This window comes from Anser anser (assembly GCF_964211835.1).
Source record: "Anser anser genome assembly, chromosome: 9".
NCBI classification, from domain to species: domain Eukaryota; kingdom Metazoa; phylum Chordata; class Aves; order Anseriformes; family Anatidae; genus Anser; species Anser anser.
The window spans coordinates 22,097,850-22,112,819 of NC_139729.1; the positions used below are offsets into that span (position 1 = coordinate 22,097,850).

Sequence of the window (14,970 nt, forward strand, 5' to 3'; positions counted from 1 at the left end):
TTCTGTCAGTTATACTTTTACTGAAGACAGTGGAATTATTTCCAAGCTAGAACTGTATGAAAGGAGATGTAAGCCTTTTATCTCTATTTCTCTTACAGTACAGCACATTAATGCCTCTATAACCTGTGCCATTACTTGAATCGAAGCAGTGAATGAGAACATCTGACAGTTGGAAATACAAAAGCTGTCTTTGATTATTATTGAACTTCTGTAGCTGATGAGATGTAAGTCATATTCTAAGAAATATATCATCTGGAAATCATTCAACTGAATATCTTCTTTTACTAGCAATGTGCTGTAAAAGGACCAAATCTTTAATCAAGAAGATTAAACAATACATTTTGGTTGTAACAGGTTAGATAGTAAGGTTCAGAAGATGCTATAATAAACAATCTTGCTACGTTGCACTAGGTAGTAACAAGTTATTGAGATATACAGACTTCAAGTATTTTTTACAGTAAGTGATTCCCCATCATCTACACTCCCCACCCCTTTTCATTAAACCATGCAGAAATTGTTGGATGAAGAATGTTGGCATACTCCTCTACAGGCAGCAAAAAAGATATTGCGTTTTACATCTGAGAGGATTTTACCCTTTTATGACATCTTTTTGAAACCCAAGTTCACATTACGTAAATACCAGACTTCATTCCTCTCCCTTTGCTGGATAGCAGTGGCAAGACACACTGGAATGGGAAAGCCACAATCCATTTCAGAGTTATGGGTAAAATCACTGGTAATGCCTAGCACGGAGTTTGCAAATATACTATAGAAAAGGGAAGAAATAATACATTTGCAAAACAGAAACAGAATCTGCTTTTTCAGTCCTGTTTTGTATAAAGGCTGAGCACCATAAATCAGAACAAAACAGGATTTTAAAAGGAATGCATATTTAGAATGATACTGACTGTCTGCAATCTTTAACAAATGCTACCTCATGTTTTTCAACATTTTCTTTATATATTTACAGGTTCTGAGGCTATAACATGTGCAACTGGGGTTGTTAAAACTATAAATTCACATCAGTGTGAGACCAAAATCTGACCTGAAGTTTTCTGAAGTTATGTACTTTGTCTTCACACTGCGCTAGGTGTTCTCTTCTTGTTCTGAGGTTCTCTTCAGGATTATCTGTCCTACCTATTATTTCTTGTACTTCCAACTGAATTGTTGCAACATATATGGTCCTTCCAATTTAATTCTTGTGGAAACAGTTTAAACCAGTCTTCAGCTACTTTTTATGAGCATCTCTTATACTTCTGTCCAGATCAAATCCCCACATAAAACTCTAGTTAGGGGAAATATTAAAGTTGGTTTCTTATATCGCATTTACCAAATACGTGAAAGACATATGAATAAGCTGTCAAATGTGCTGTGCTGACTGTTGCTTGCAGTTGAGGTCAGAGTCTTCCACTGATCTGCCAGTCTCCAATAACTGTTCAAAGTGCTGCAAAGGATGCCAGCTGAGTGTCCATTTAACAGTAAATGTTAGTCTTATTCTTGCTCCACTGAATTCAGTAAAGAAAACATTCTTTAATGGAATAGGAGCAAGCTATGACCTCAATATCCAAATCAAAAATTGATCTTTCAGTGATCTTTTTTTTTGCAGTCTGTTGCATTAGATCATATCTATATATATCCCTTAATAAATTCACTGTCTTAGCCTATAATCCAGACCTGACTGAAGAGCTGAATAACTGGAACTTGGTTTGCTTTAAGATCGTGGTGGTTTGAAATACTCATTTCTCATATGTGCAGGCTTTTACAGCACATTTCTGTAGTAAGAAATCCAGGTGCATTACTCCTTTTATGTATTTGACATTCTGGTCTGCATTATGTCATGCAGTAAGGCATAGCGTGACACAGCCCAGCGCAGTATAGAAACATAAAGCAATCACATCCTGCATTTCAGGCCAAGAAGTCCTTCGGGTATTTATAGCAGATGTTAACCCCCTGACCTGCTTCTCCTCACCATGGAGTTGCATGAAATTTGATTTGCTCTCTGGAGTTCTTGATGCCAGCTGAGGGAGCTGACTCTTCGCACAAAGGGCTGGGACAAAAGGAATGATGCTCAGGCAGGCTGCGCTGTGTGTAGTGCACATCCTCACTGTGTATGTCATTGACTCGTATTTCCCAACTGCGTTCAGATGTGGAGAGATGGAGAGAGATACCAGGCATCTGAGTGAGAACAATACAAAGGATTAGCCATCAGAAACCTTTGGGGCTGTCTTTGACTCCTCAGGCATGGGTTTGGTAGTCTGGCCTTTAAATCTTCATTGTGCTGATGTGCTAAGTCTAGTTAACTCTAGGTGATAAGTCATAGTTTTAAAAAACCTGCTTTGTCATCACTTGTGTGACAGCCCAGTCCAAAACGCAGTGGTATTTCATTCAGTTCTAATGGTAAATGTTGACTTTATCCAGACTTATAATTACAAACTCTCATTGAGACTTAACAGAAGAGGAAAAGCTAGTGACCTTAAAATGTGTACTCTAAACTTATATAACGGGCTTCCTCTATTCCTGTGCGATTTCTGTGTATGCAAATAACTACACTCAGTGCTTCTTTCATTGCATTTAGTAACTTATGGCAGATAACCTTTACATATATTATATGGCATTTCTTGCTATCATTACATAAACTACTTCAACACCTTCTCGTGCTATCACTGACTGCTTTCTTATTAAGCACTGCTGAGAGCAATCCATCAAGGAGTAACTATTTTACTTGCCCGGCAGTGACTGGACCTTACGGTGGCAAACTGACATAATTCTTCTAAAATTGTACCAGCTAAATATCTGTCTAATCATTTTTAGTGTAGGAAGATCATTTCAGAGCACTATTTCTCAGATGAGTGTGGGTCTTGTACTGTTTAAGGAGAAAAAAACTCAAAACACAATTAAGTTCAGTAATTACCTGGTCTTTGTACTACTGCTCGTCCTCCAGTTTCCCCGGAAGGGTAAAATCAAGCTATTTGGATTCTTGCAGGATGGGGACAGTTAGCATTTGGTGTTCAGAAAGGCTACGGCTAGAAACAAAAGTGGTCTCTGATTAAATTAGATTATGTACATTCAGACTTAAATTTAAGGATCATTGCTGATTAAAAAAATGATGAACATTTCTGCAGGTTGGACTTAAATCCTGCTCTGTAAGGTCAAATGCATTTTAGAAGGAATTTCATGGAAGCATAGACAGTTTTATGCCATCCTGTTCCCTTTGAACACACATACGTTGCATTGTTCATGTGTTTTGTTCTGTTCTTCTTACAGTGACAGGGTTCTGTGGATGTCTCTAAAATATAAGCCAGAATTCTGCAGGTTTCAGTGCAGAAAACATTGAAAGACTTCAGCTTTCTTTAGAAACAGAAATGCTTTCTCTGTAGGAAGTGCTGACATTTTGAAATTAGTTTTCTTTGAAAGCAAATGAAAAGTTTCTAAATATGAAAAAGACATTAAAATAATCATACTTGGGAATGTCAGAAACATATTTCAGTGGCATTAAGCCTCTTATTCAAAGCTAACATATCTACTTCAAATTAGCATTTTGAAACAATGGCTTTTGTTTCAGACCTTCTTACTGAAATTGTTTTAGTATAATTTACATTGTATAGATTTTCTTTTTTAATCTTTTTTTTTTGTGTGTGTATGTGTACAGAAGATTTTCACATAAAGCATTTCAAGATGCTTTGCTGGAGACTGAAAATCAACAGGATACAACCGTCAGTTCCATTTTAGCACAGGGCTGAGAGTGTCTGAACGTGATAATTTTAGGCATAAAAATAGATGTGTACAGGTAGACATTGAGGATGAGCTTTCCTTTGTCTCCTACTGTGAAGGGCATACATTTTTGGATGCCAGGAATTTTACTCCACAAGAAAGCATCCAATGACTGAAACTCATTTGAGCCATTTCCTTTAGATTAAATTCTAATGAACAAGACTGAGGCATGTGTAATTTGTCTTTCACACACAAGCCAGACTGTACCTAGGAAAAAGAATCATTGAAATAGATTATTATAGTAAGTTAATCTCTTGATGTATGAATAAATTGTTTTGTAAAGGGAAGGATATAAATTATTATAATTCCCTGATAACTTATTTCTCTGGCAAAGAGCTTAATGAAACCAGACGCAAATGTATCATATTCTTATGACAGTATTTGTATGGGGGTCATATTTTTCCTTTGACTTCTAACCAAATAGTTTGTGCTTAATGTCAGTGAAAGTTTACGAGAATTATTTTTCTGTAACAAAACTACAGGAATACCCATAGATCATCGATTTGACTTTAAAATGACTAACAGCATTCTCATTCTGTGTTTTCGTTCTGGACAATTTAAACAATTAAGAATTAAAAGATAATTTGTAATTAATTTTTTGTAACTGAAGGGAATCCAGGCAGAAAATTCCTGTTTAAAAGTGGATATCATTGCAAGTAGAGAAGTAACAATTATTTTTCAGGATTTCTTGACCTGTTTAATCAAGTTCCTACGACTAGGGAAAAGATCTCATTTTTGACTTGCATACTTCTCTTTATTTATCTCTTATTTCTTTAACAGGTAATTAATGTTAAATATGCAACTTACTCTTCCGTAGAGAAAAGCAATATGGATTTTATTCATAGGATAATTTAATTTCCATCAGTATTTTAACTTCAATAGATTCAGAATTTTCTTGATGAATAGAAAGAAATACAACTGAAGGAAAGTTAGTTTTGTTATCGATGAATCAGGAAATACCATGCATTTCACTTTGAGAGCAGTGTTAACTGGAGTATCAAGCAGCAGAATTTAAATTCATGCCAGAATTTATAAGAAGCTCTCATAATTAACGTATTACAACTAGATATTTTGTAGATGAGTGGGGAAACACTTGAGCTATCTATTGAGATATCTTAAGATGTAAGAAACAGAGTATACAGGTTGTAGAGAAATAGAGTGTTAAGCTCTTCAGGTACTTTTTGCTATAAAGATCTTCTAGCTGTTTAATTCCTTAAGTATATGCTACTGAAAACTTTAACAGTGATTATTTTCTTTTAGAAGATGACCTTTGCGTGGATTAGTGTAGATATTTAATAAGCGGGATATTACAAAAACAGGTGAGCATGACACAGGCAGGATAGCTGACAGCATTAAATGTTTAGTTTGCTGATGTAGGCCTAATAGGCATGCACATCTCTCACACGAGGTGTTAAGTCTGGGTCAGTGCAGCCTAGTAATTTTTTACGTCTGGGGAGGTTAGAAGTGCAGTTCCCTTCCATAAAAAAGGATGCACGTGGTGTGAGGGGCTTGCAGTGTGGGAGCATGCTGGCCCCATTGTGCAGGGTGGGCAGCGTGGGCTTCCCCTGCTCTGCTGCGAGCGGGCTGGGGGATGTGAGGGGAAGGCCTGCGGGGCCCAGGCCCACAGGGATTTCACACCTTTATCTAGTCAGTTGGTTTGGGATCTGGAAAGTTTCTTGCTTTTTTGAAGGCAGGCCTGAGCCAGTGCCTCTTACAAAAGCTTTGGCTTTAAATCAACTGCCTTCTTTTAATAGGTCATCAGAAATAGCAGGCAAGAGTAGGCTCTGCAAACATTCCATCTTAATTATGAGTCTTCCGAAGAAAATAATTTTTACAGGTAAAATTCACAGAATTTTTCTACATTTCTGAAATATTTTACCATTTTTTTTTCTTTTGTAACACAGAAAACATCCTTTCTAACCTGTCAGGCTTACCCCATAAAGAATTTCCCCTACTAATCAAATCTCCCTAAATTTAAATCAATCAGGTTGGAATTTTTTTTTGTGTGTTTATTGAGAGCACCACCTAACCTGAAAAGATAAATTGTAAACAATACTAAGCAGGGCTTGCATCTTGCTGTCACAGCCTGTGGAGCTGCAAAGAACTGAAAGAGGTAAAACTCTGGGAAAATTGTAATTTGAAAAGTTACGTAATCCTGGAAGGAGGAAAAAGCATCCTGGTCTCTTAGAAACCTTGCAGATTCTCTGGTGCTATGTTGTGGAAATCTGTGGCTTTCTACAAGAATGAGGGAAGGGAACCAATTTTTAGTCTTGTACTCCAAAGATTCTGTGCTTGTAGATTAAAATATGATTGATTTCTTAAAATTTCATTTGCCAGGATGTTTGATGGACATGGCCAGATTCGCATCATGTCTCCTTGAATGCTTTATTCTATAGGCACTTATCAGCAGTTGCTGTCTGTAAAATGTATTAGATGTGTCTGTTAATACTCTGACAGTTAATAAGTTCTCGGTTGGTTCAGGAACTAGAAGTATTTGTTCATGTTTGAAGATTAATAATAGGTTAAGTTTGTCGTTTAAAGGAAAAAGGAATCCTCTTCTCCTCAGTTTACTCCAGCCTCCAAATATAATTCTCTTTTTGGTGCGTGACAGTTCTAAAGTTTTACTTTAAAGTGTAATTTTGAAGAGTATTTAGACTAGCAGCTCCTGATTTTGGAAACTCTCAGCTACTGCTGCGAAAGTTTAATAACTGAATCAGTTCAGCTAAATTTAGCAGCTGATTGTGATTCAGATGGTGACTGTACACTGTGCTGCAGTACAGTATTTAGAGCCAGCCTACCTCCAAATGCCCCCAGAAAGCAGCACACAGCTTTACACTGAACTTGTAAATGAACTGGTCTCTGCAACAGCCTTGCTGCAGTGACTGACACGTTCCTGGTACCTGAACAAGGATGCAGGCGGCTGCACTGCTCACTGATGCTGCTTGGCTGCAGCAAGGGGTTTGCTGAATCTGTACTCCTGTTTAACCCATACAAAAATGCAAGATTTAATACAACTCAGTGTGTTTACAGCAAGAGCTATGAACAAGAAAGCTGGGGATGAGTTACTTTCTAATGCAATTTCTAGCCTATTAGCAGTAGATCTATAGAGTTTTGGGTCTTCCTCCTCCTTACACTTGTTTGTACCAAATCAATTGTTTTTTTAACAGATTATGGTGAAACTACAGGAAGCAGACTGAATTTGGTAGGGCAGGAGAAGGAGAGTTTGGACATAAAGAAGGTAGAGAGGGGATCTTTGACAATAGCAATAAATAGGTTAATTGATCTCTCTTTGTGAAAGTGGTCACTGATAAGGTCATGGCTCAGCAGCCCAATTTAAAATGTGCTTCATTTTAAAATGTCAGCATTAAACAAGAGTGATCAGACATTGGATATTTGAGACTCCTTCTGATACTTGCTTGCTGAACGATGCATCTATTCTTGTGCTGGTTTGCGTATTTCATTTTAGTAAACAAAGAGCATACTAAAATCATTTTAATAAAAGTCTGTGGACACAAGAAATTTGAGAACAAGTTGTGCCCAGTATAAGGTAAATTAATTGTCAAGTGTAGTGTTGCCTAGGATCAGACCTTGTAATACTTCCAGTAATAACCATGTTTCCAACTCACAACTCATAAACAGCTCCATACAATTCCAGAAATGGAGACTGTGAGCAAACCCCCTTGAGCTATTTCTGACCAGAGGAGATGGAGCAGCTCTGGAAATGTGATGAAAGCTTTCTACTCTCCATCTGCAGTCCATACTCAAATGGAGGATCAATGAGTTTAATGAAGTATTTGAGCTGAATGAAAAGTAGCTAGATTCTTTCTGCCAGACATCTAATCCTCTTCAAAACCTTTCCACTTAATTTTGACTATCATCTGCTTTCTTCCCCACTCCCTTGTATGCTGAGATGGCTCAACAGACACACATCCTTTCTAAATGTCCATCTCTCGATTCCTGCTCTTTATGTCCTGTTCTCTTTTTGTTTCATCTCTGCTCTGACTTTTTTCATCTCTTTGTGCTGTCTTATTCTTCAAAACTGCTGTCATGTCTCTCGTCTTTATCAACTGCTGCACCCATCTTCTGTCAGATTTCTTGAACAAAACTAGTGCAAATGGCTTAACTCACCTCTGTCTGTTAACTGAAATGGCTCTAAAGCTGTATTTACTCCATATTCATTGACAGGAGTAGATTATTAAGCAGAATTAGATAAAATTGCAATCCAGAAGACATGCCTTTTATTCAGAAATATGAAATCTTCTGACATGTAATGATATGCTTGTGTATTTAATTACATTGCTCATTTCCCAAGTCAGTGTTTCTTTCTTCTGGTTGTAAGCCACTCACTTTATTCTCATTTGTCCATTTACCTAGGATTCCTCACTTAGAAATGTACTGTACTTTAAAAAGAGGCACCAGTACTGTAACACTGCCTGTTGCCTTGGTAATTCCATTGCATGGGTATTTCATGATTACCTGTGTTTTTTAAGATTTGCATTGTTCATACTGCACTGCCTCTGCTATGTTTGACAGCAACCAGGAAAATTTATTTTTCTCTGAGCTTTGCCGTTTTCTTCAGAAGAGTTTTTGAGGTCAGTAGCATCTACAAAAATCATGAAGTTCTGTGTTTGAATCTTCCTACTTTTCAGCCCATTTCTCCCAAACTAAATGACAACGAAAGAAGAAGCCCTATTTCATTTTGCGGTATAGGTTTAATGTTTGAAATTAAAAATAATAGGGTGGGCTTGCTCTGCTAATCCAGAGCTGATAGGATAGAGATTCTTGTAGGAAGAGATCTCATAAAGTAGGCAGCACCCCACAATGAATGTATTTAGCACTTGCGTGTTATAGATGTTGAATAACAAGCAAAATTTTCTTGCCTCCTGAAACAGCTTTCATCATCCTCAATAGGCTTATGTCAGGGAATATCAGTACAGAGTTCAAATTATATCTCCCTATTCATGTATTTAATTATCTTTCAACTTCATATGGGCACTGTGCAAATGTGTAGGTAAATAGAGAAGATCTAATCACTTGACCATGACACCTGTGCCAATAACCTCATTCCCACACAGAGAACCAGGTCCTGTGGAGGTCCTGTTTCCTGTTTAAAGGTGGCTTCATGCTCTGCATTTCACAGTGTTTGTTGTTGTTGTTGTTATTTTGTTCTTTTTCCAGGCCCAGACCGAACTTGGTGGGCATAAATTTTTCATTCCAACACTGGTAGCATGAAAAAGAGGATCCTGAGAGAAGCCTGCTTTGAAACTCCCATTTTCTTGCCTCTCATTTCTCTCAGCTTTTTCTAAAGTTGACGTGTTCTTCCTTATATGCCTCTAGGGAAACAAAATATGGGCCTGATTTATAGCACCCAAAAATGATCTCAGTTGCTTAATAGTTGTGTCACACTGTGTATGACACAGCTTACTGCTTTTTGGAATTAAAATTACCATCAGTCGACTTTCAAAGAGATTGGGTTCTCCAGATGAGCTTATGTCCTGAATGAATTATACTGAATGCATGTAGTTAGGGTAAGCAAAAGTAGTCATTGAACTTAATCTGTAGGCGAAAAAGAAGGGTATGAGTAAGGCTCCTAATTTGTACGGTAATACAAATGACAGAAGTAGCCTAGTGTGACTCATAATAAAATGAGTTATGACTTCAGGAATTGACTAAAAGTTGTGGCTCAGTCCCAGAGGTTTCAGTTTTCCCATCTCTGCATATCCTCACTTCAAGCTGTCTTTAATCTTTTAGTATTAGTGATGGAAGACTAAATTGTGCTGCTCCATGGTTTCAGGATGGAATGTACTTAATAATACCTTGACTTGTGATCTTTGGGATGGAAGAAAAATTAGTTTAATTCTTAAGTTATGTGTTTTTTTCTTGAAAAGTGAGAAAAAAATAATCTTCAAGATGTTTGGTTTCCTTTTGGTAATACAGCCAAATACAGTATTAAATGAAAGAAAGAATTTGACTGATAGGTTTTCAGTTTCTGATCAAAAGGAAATGTTAATGTGGATTGGTTTTAACTTATATTAGAAAAGTGTTGTGTTCAAATATCTACTCAGCTTTTTTGATGTGTTTTGTCATGCAAGACTGAGTAAACATTCATGTTTATTTTTATATTTAAAATGTTTTTACATAAATTAATTCATACATTCATACATTTAATTCACAACTTTATGACTATAATTTGCATCTTTATTTTGCTATTCACAATCTGAAAGAGAATCAGACATACTGTAGTTTTCATGCAGATTGGGATTACATGGTAACCACAGATATTTTGAATGTGCAATAACAGAATGAGGAAACAATCCAGACAGTGAGTTAAATATTTTTGTTTCCCCTCTTGAAAAAGTCCGTGTTTTCACTTCTTCTTCTTCTTCTTCTTCTTTTTTTTTTCTTTCCTTCATCTTTCACTTCCCAGTGTTAACCATTTAACACATCTAAGATGTTAGGAAGGCAAAAGCCAACATAATTTAACCAGACAATTTTGGACTAGATCCAACTTCTCAGAGTAGTTCCAGATCAGTTTTACTGTCACAAGGCATCCTTATCTGATCAAAGCATATCTCACCTGGCAATTTTTGAATTGTAAAGAAGTGATTTTTATGGCATGTAAGTTTAGGCATGATATAGCGCAGTCACAAAAGAACACGAAGACCATTCTTCTCCCCAGTCCCTTCCCCAGAGAAGCTCAGTCTCTACCTTTTCCTTTCTCTGCTCTTTGCAGAAACATTATTATTCAGTTCCTGATTGTCCAGAGCCTTACCAGCTTTCTGGTTTACCCCTGATTTTAATGTTCCTTGGTGAAGACATCAGGGTCAGTCTTTTATAGGAAACACCTTGGGAATCTCAGACAAAACTGCAGAAGAGCATGTCAGAAGAGCCAGTGTATTGGCTAAGGATATGGTCAATAGTTTATGTACATCAATAAACAGAAACCTTCTTTGAGAAGTTGCTGTATATCATTTAATATGCAAAGCTACCATAGCAGTTGCAGGCTGTCTGCAGTTCACCTCATAAACTCTGCTTTGGAGAGGAATTTTTTCATTTCTATCTCTGTTCATGTTGTGGGTAGTACTTTTTTTCTTCCACCTGTAAGTAAGAACTTTCAACTGAGCTCATGTTCTGCCTTTGCAAACTTAAGCTTCCTTGTCCAGTGAGATGTGGGTGAGGATCTCATCTGCACTTACTGTAAGTATATGCAATTTTTTTCTATCATCTCAGCTGCTATAATTTTCCTTATGGAGTTTAATTTAAGACAAGGATGGTTTGTTCATTCCTACATTTTTGAAGATGTGCATTGTCATGACTCACTTCATGAAAAATCTAGGAGTGAATACTCCATACGTTAGCATTGGCAATGAGGATGAAACATTTAGTTCTTTTTCTTCCCTTCCTGTAAGGAAAATATATTAAAAAAAAATAAAATAAAAAAACAGTCATCAAAATAAAATGTATGTTGAGTCATAGCTATCAAACAAACAAGCAGTTCTTTCCTTTTGATGACTGAAATAATTGACTATTCTAAAATGAATATTCACAGAGAAGTGGTGATTGTTACTGAATGTTCAGGTCAGTTGTGGCACTAAATCAGGACACCAAGACACAAAGTGAACTAACTGGGTTTAATAGGTCATGATTTTCATCCCTCCCTCACCTCAGCACGAGTGCAAAAAATCAGAGAACTGGGGCACTATCTATTTTCTTATTTAAGATTTGTGTTTGGAAATTCTGAACAGCTCCTTTCTCCAGGACCAGGGCTCTACACTTTGTAATGAGCTCAGGAAAAAAAAAAGTTTCATAGAAATCTCTCTAGCACCTGATTTTTACATGTTATGATCCCTTTTTCAGAGCCAGATTTCACCTGTGATGATGTTTATCTCCTATTTAATTGGAAAACACGTTGGGGATACGAAAATGTAGCCCTGCGCTAACAATCACTTCCAGAGGTTAACACTCCGCTTCAGTGGCAAGGCATGTACCCTCCAGAGATGAGGGCTGTTTGGATTGGAGATTTGGCACCTAATGGAATTATTTTAACTGAACAGATCAAAGGGTAGAAACTGAGCAAAGAGATTCTGCTGTTGAACAACTGATGGATGGCCTCATTTGCCTACAAAAAAGCGGGCCTTCAGTGGGCGCCACAGGGAAGTCATTCCAGTATAGTGTGAAAATCCGACAGAATTACTGAATGAATGGCCCTTTTACAGTCGTGGGATCTAAAATAAAGCCTACAGCTGTGCAGCCAGGAACTTCTCTGTATAGCGGCAAGAAACACAGGACAATTCAGGGCACCGTTCCACGCCAGGCTTAATCCAGTCTGTCACCCATATATCTCTCCTCCAAATAAATTAGTTTCCCATCGGATCAGTGAGTCATATTCCAGCAATGCAGCAAATGACTAAATTTAATATGAGGAAAGGGTGAGGGACATGTCAATGGAGCTAGGAGGGGAAAGGAGACGGAATTAAACCATCACTTTTAGCAGCAACACACAGTTTGATGAAATTAAGCACAACATGAAGCTGTGCCTTCAGAGAGTTTGGGTAAACTGGAGATAAATTAGAAAAAAATAATTGGAAGCCCCTTGCTGTGAGGAGTAAGTAGTACAGTGTGGTTTTGAAGCATCTCTACTAAGGAGGGAAACATTTGAGGATGTTTTTGTGAAGACTTAAGTCTCTGGAAAATGAGAATTTACCTGTATCAGACTGGAACAATTGTTTTTCCAGTCAGATTTTTACAAACGTCTGACCTATTTAAGCAGTTTACTTCTCATTTCCTATCTGTTTAGGCTGACCCTGCTATGCATCTGCAACAGCTGTTTCTGAATTTTTCTCAAATTGATTTTACAAATGGTGAATGTTAACTCATTCTGGTCACAAATAGGCTGAAACACCAGCTCACACAACGTTTTAATGTCCCATCTGCATTCCTTTTCATCTTCTTCATTCATTGCTTTTTCCTACGATTCCTGCTCTCTGAAAGACCATCACTGTTTAATTCCTGTGCCATCTTTTTTTCATGGCACTCTGGAGCAGCAGCGTTTTTTATAATTCTGCTTTTTTCCTGCAGAGGGCCAGTTCAACCCATTTGAGTCCCACATCCATCTGGTGCAGCACATACACTATCTGACATTGGGGCAGGTTTATAAGTAGAGCACTGAGAGCAATTAGCATTTGAATTAAAGCTACCTGTGGATAACAACAGGTGATTACCCTATTTAACAGCTGTTAAGTGGTGTTATTTGCCAGCTATAGACCACAGGCTGAGTGAATTGTGTGCATACAAATGGGAGTTACTGTGCATACAAATGGACGACAGTAATTAAATAATATTTTTTAAATTGCAACAGTCATATGTAGATGTTGGATCAAAGCAGGTAGTAAAAGGAGGGTTTGGGAAGTATTGTAGAATGTAGGACAGTAACATCATTAAGGTTAAAGAGCAGTGTGTGTTTTGGCAGCCAGTGGTTTGTTCTAGAAGTAAAAAGAAAAAACAAAGCTTGCTATTTATTCTGATTCAGCTTCTGGCAAACAGAGAAAATAGTAAGAAACTAGAGCACAAGATTATTTTCTCCTTCTGTTTTAGCTCTACGTTTCCAACAAGGCTTAATCAACCTCAGCGTTCCTTGGAAAGCCCAGCATTGTTCCTGCCCTACGTGCCTCCTTGCCTCCTCGCATATGTGGGAGAAGCTGCTTCGCTAACTCGCTCCCTTCTGTGCTGGGGGTGGATGAATGTCTTTTCTGAGCATTTGCTTAGCATATGGCCGTGCAACATCCTCTTAAATCCGTGTGGGGTCTGTCCCATGGTTCTGCTTCTCATATTGCTGCGTAATATCTCACGGAGTCTGGCTGCACCTTTTCCTGTAGCCATTCTCATTTGCTGAAAAGTTTTTCTTATGATCCTCTTCTCCAAGGGCACGGATTTTCAATGACTTTTTAAGGCCTCCCAAGGCGTCTGAAGGGAATCTATCCTCTGAGAAAGCCTGATCAGATTTTTGCTTAAGTATTTGCTTGCACTGTTAAAACTAAATTATTTTATCAATGACGATTGGTGTCATTGCTACTCCAGAGCTGCCTGAGTTTTGTGTAAGTGCAACTGTTACAAATTACAGGATGAGCTTAAATTTTTCCCTGTGGCATAATTATCTATTCAGTTTTAAATCTCCCATGATTTGCAAATGTGCATTCTCACTGAGTTAGTATGAATAGAGATGTCCATTCATGTACATACAGGTATTCAGTACTCAGTTCCAGAATGCTGGAATGCAGGGTCAATGCTACAGCTTAAAATGGATGGCTGTTGATTTTTTTACTAATGAGCGCTGCCTGATTAAGGCATTTACTGTACGGCGTATTTGAACTGAAATTAAATGCTTGTTAACCTTCTGATGCTAGCCAATTGTGTGCTACATCCAGCCGGAAAATTATTTTAGTGACAATCTTAGTTAACTGGAATTTGATGCAGATCAGTACTGAATCCATCTGCTATTAAGAGGCTGGTAATGACTTAAAGAAGTTTTCGTTAAAGCACTGTAGCCCTCAGTCATAGTGACATTGCAGAAGGCCCAAACTGTTCACAGATGAGCTGTATGTCATCAAAACAGTTATCTGAATAAAGTTCAATGAGGGTTGGATACATAAACACCTTTAAATATGTCTTAGGGTTATCCAGGGATCGTTACCTAGGTGATGGTAATGCTCACCCATTTTTTTCCCCTAAATTTAGGCCAGAGGCAAACTCCATGCTTGTGGGCAGGCTGATTTACAACCTATACATTACTCATTTTTAATTTACTCACTTGCTCTCAAGCAGGAAATTATATATTTTTTCATAAATAGTTTCCTGTCACAAGTACCTTTAGAAGCTGTTTCTCCTTCCAAACAGAATTTTACTGCCAACAAGTGTTTTCTTAAGTCTCTAGTCCTAGGATAGTGCCAAATTCTACATTGGTACAAGTCTCTGTTCAGATTGTGCTAAACTTGTGCCGTAGCCAAGCTTAAATAGCTTTCTTTATTTTAAAACCACAAGATACTGCACTGTGTGTACAGTATCCTTGCTATTAGCAGCTGGGCATCTTAATTTGTCTCAAGATCAATGTGAAAAACAACACGAATCTTTTTTTCCTTTGCATCCATGTTGAGTGATTGGTATCTTGGATGAACAGACGGTCTCCTGGTATAGGAAGAGCAC

The 14,970-nt window shown here is 37.6% G+C and overlaps 1 protein-coding gene across 13 annotated transcripts in view; it reads left to right on the plus strand.

Annotated features, from left to right (window-relative positions):
• Nucleotides 1-14,970, plus strand: part of LOC310904394 (uncharacterized protein) — a 113,683-nt gene that overhangs the window by 76,463 nt on the left and 22,250 nt on the right. Inside the window, exon 9 of one of the 13 annotated variants that reach the window (XR_014588282.1) lies at nt 11,629-14,093. The exons of the other annotated variants lie outside the window; for them this stretch is intronic. The gene's annotated coding sequence lies outside the window, so the exon portion shown is untranslated. Of the gene's footprint in view, nt 1-11,628; nt 14,094-14,970 lie in introns of those variants that run through there. 13 annotated transcript variants of the gene reach the window in all.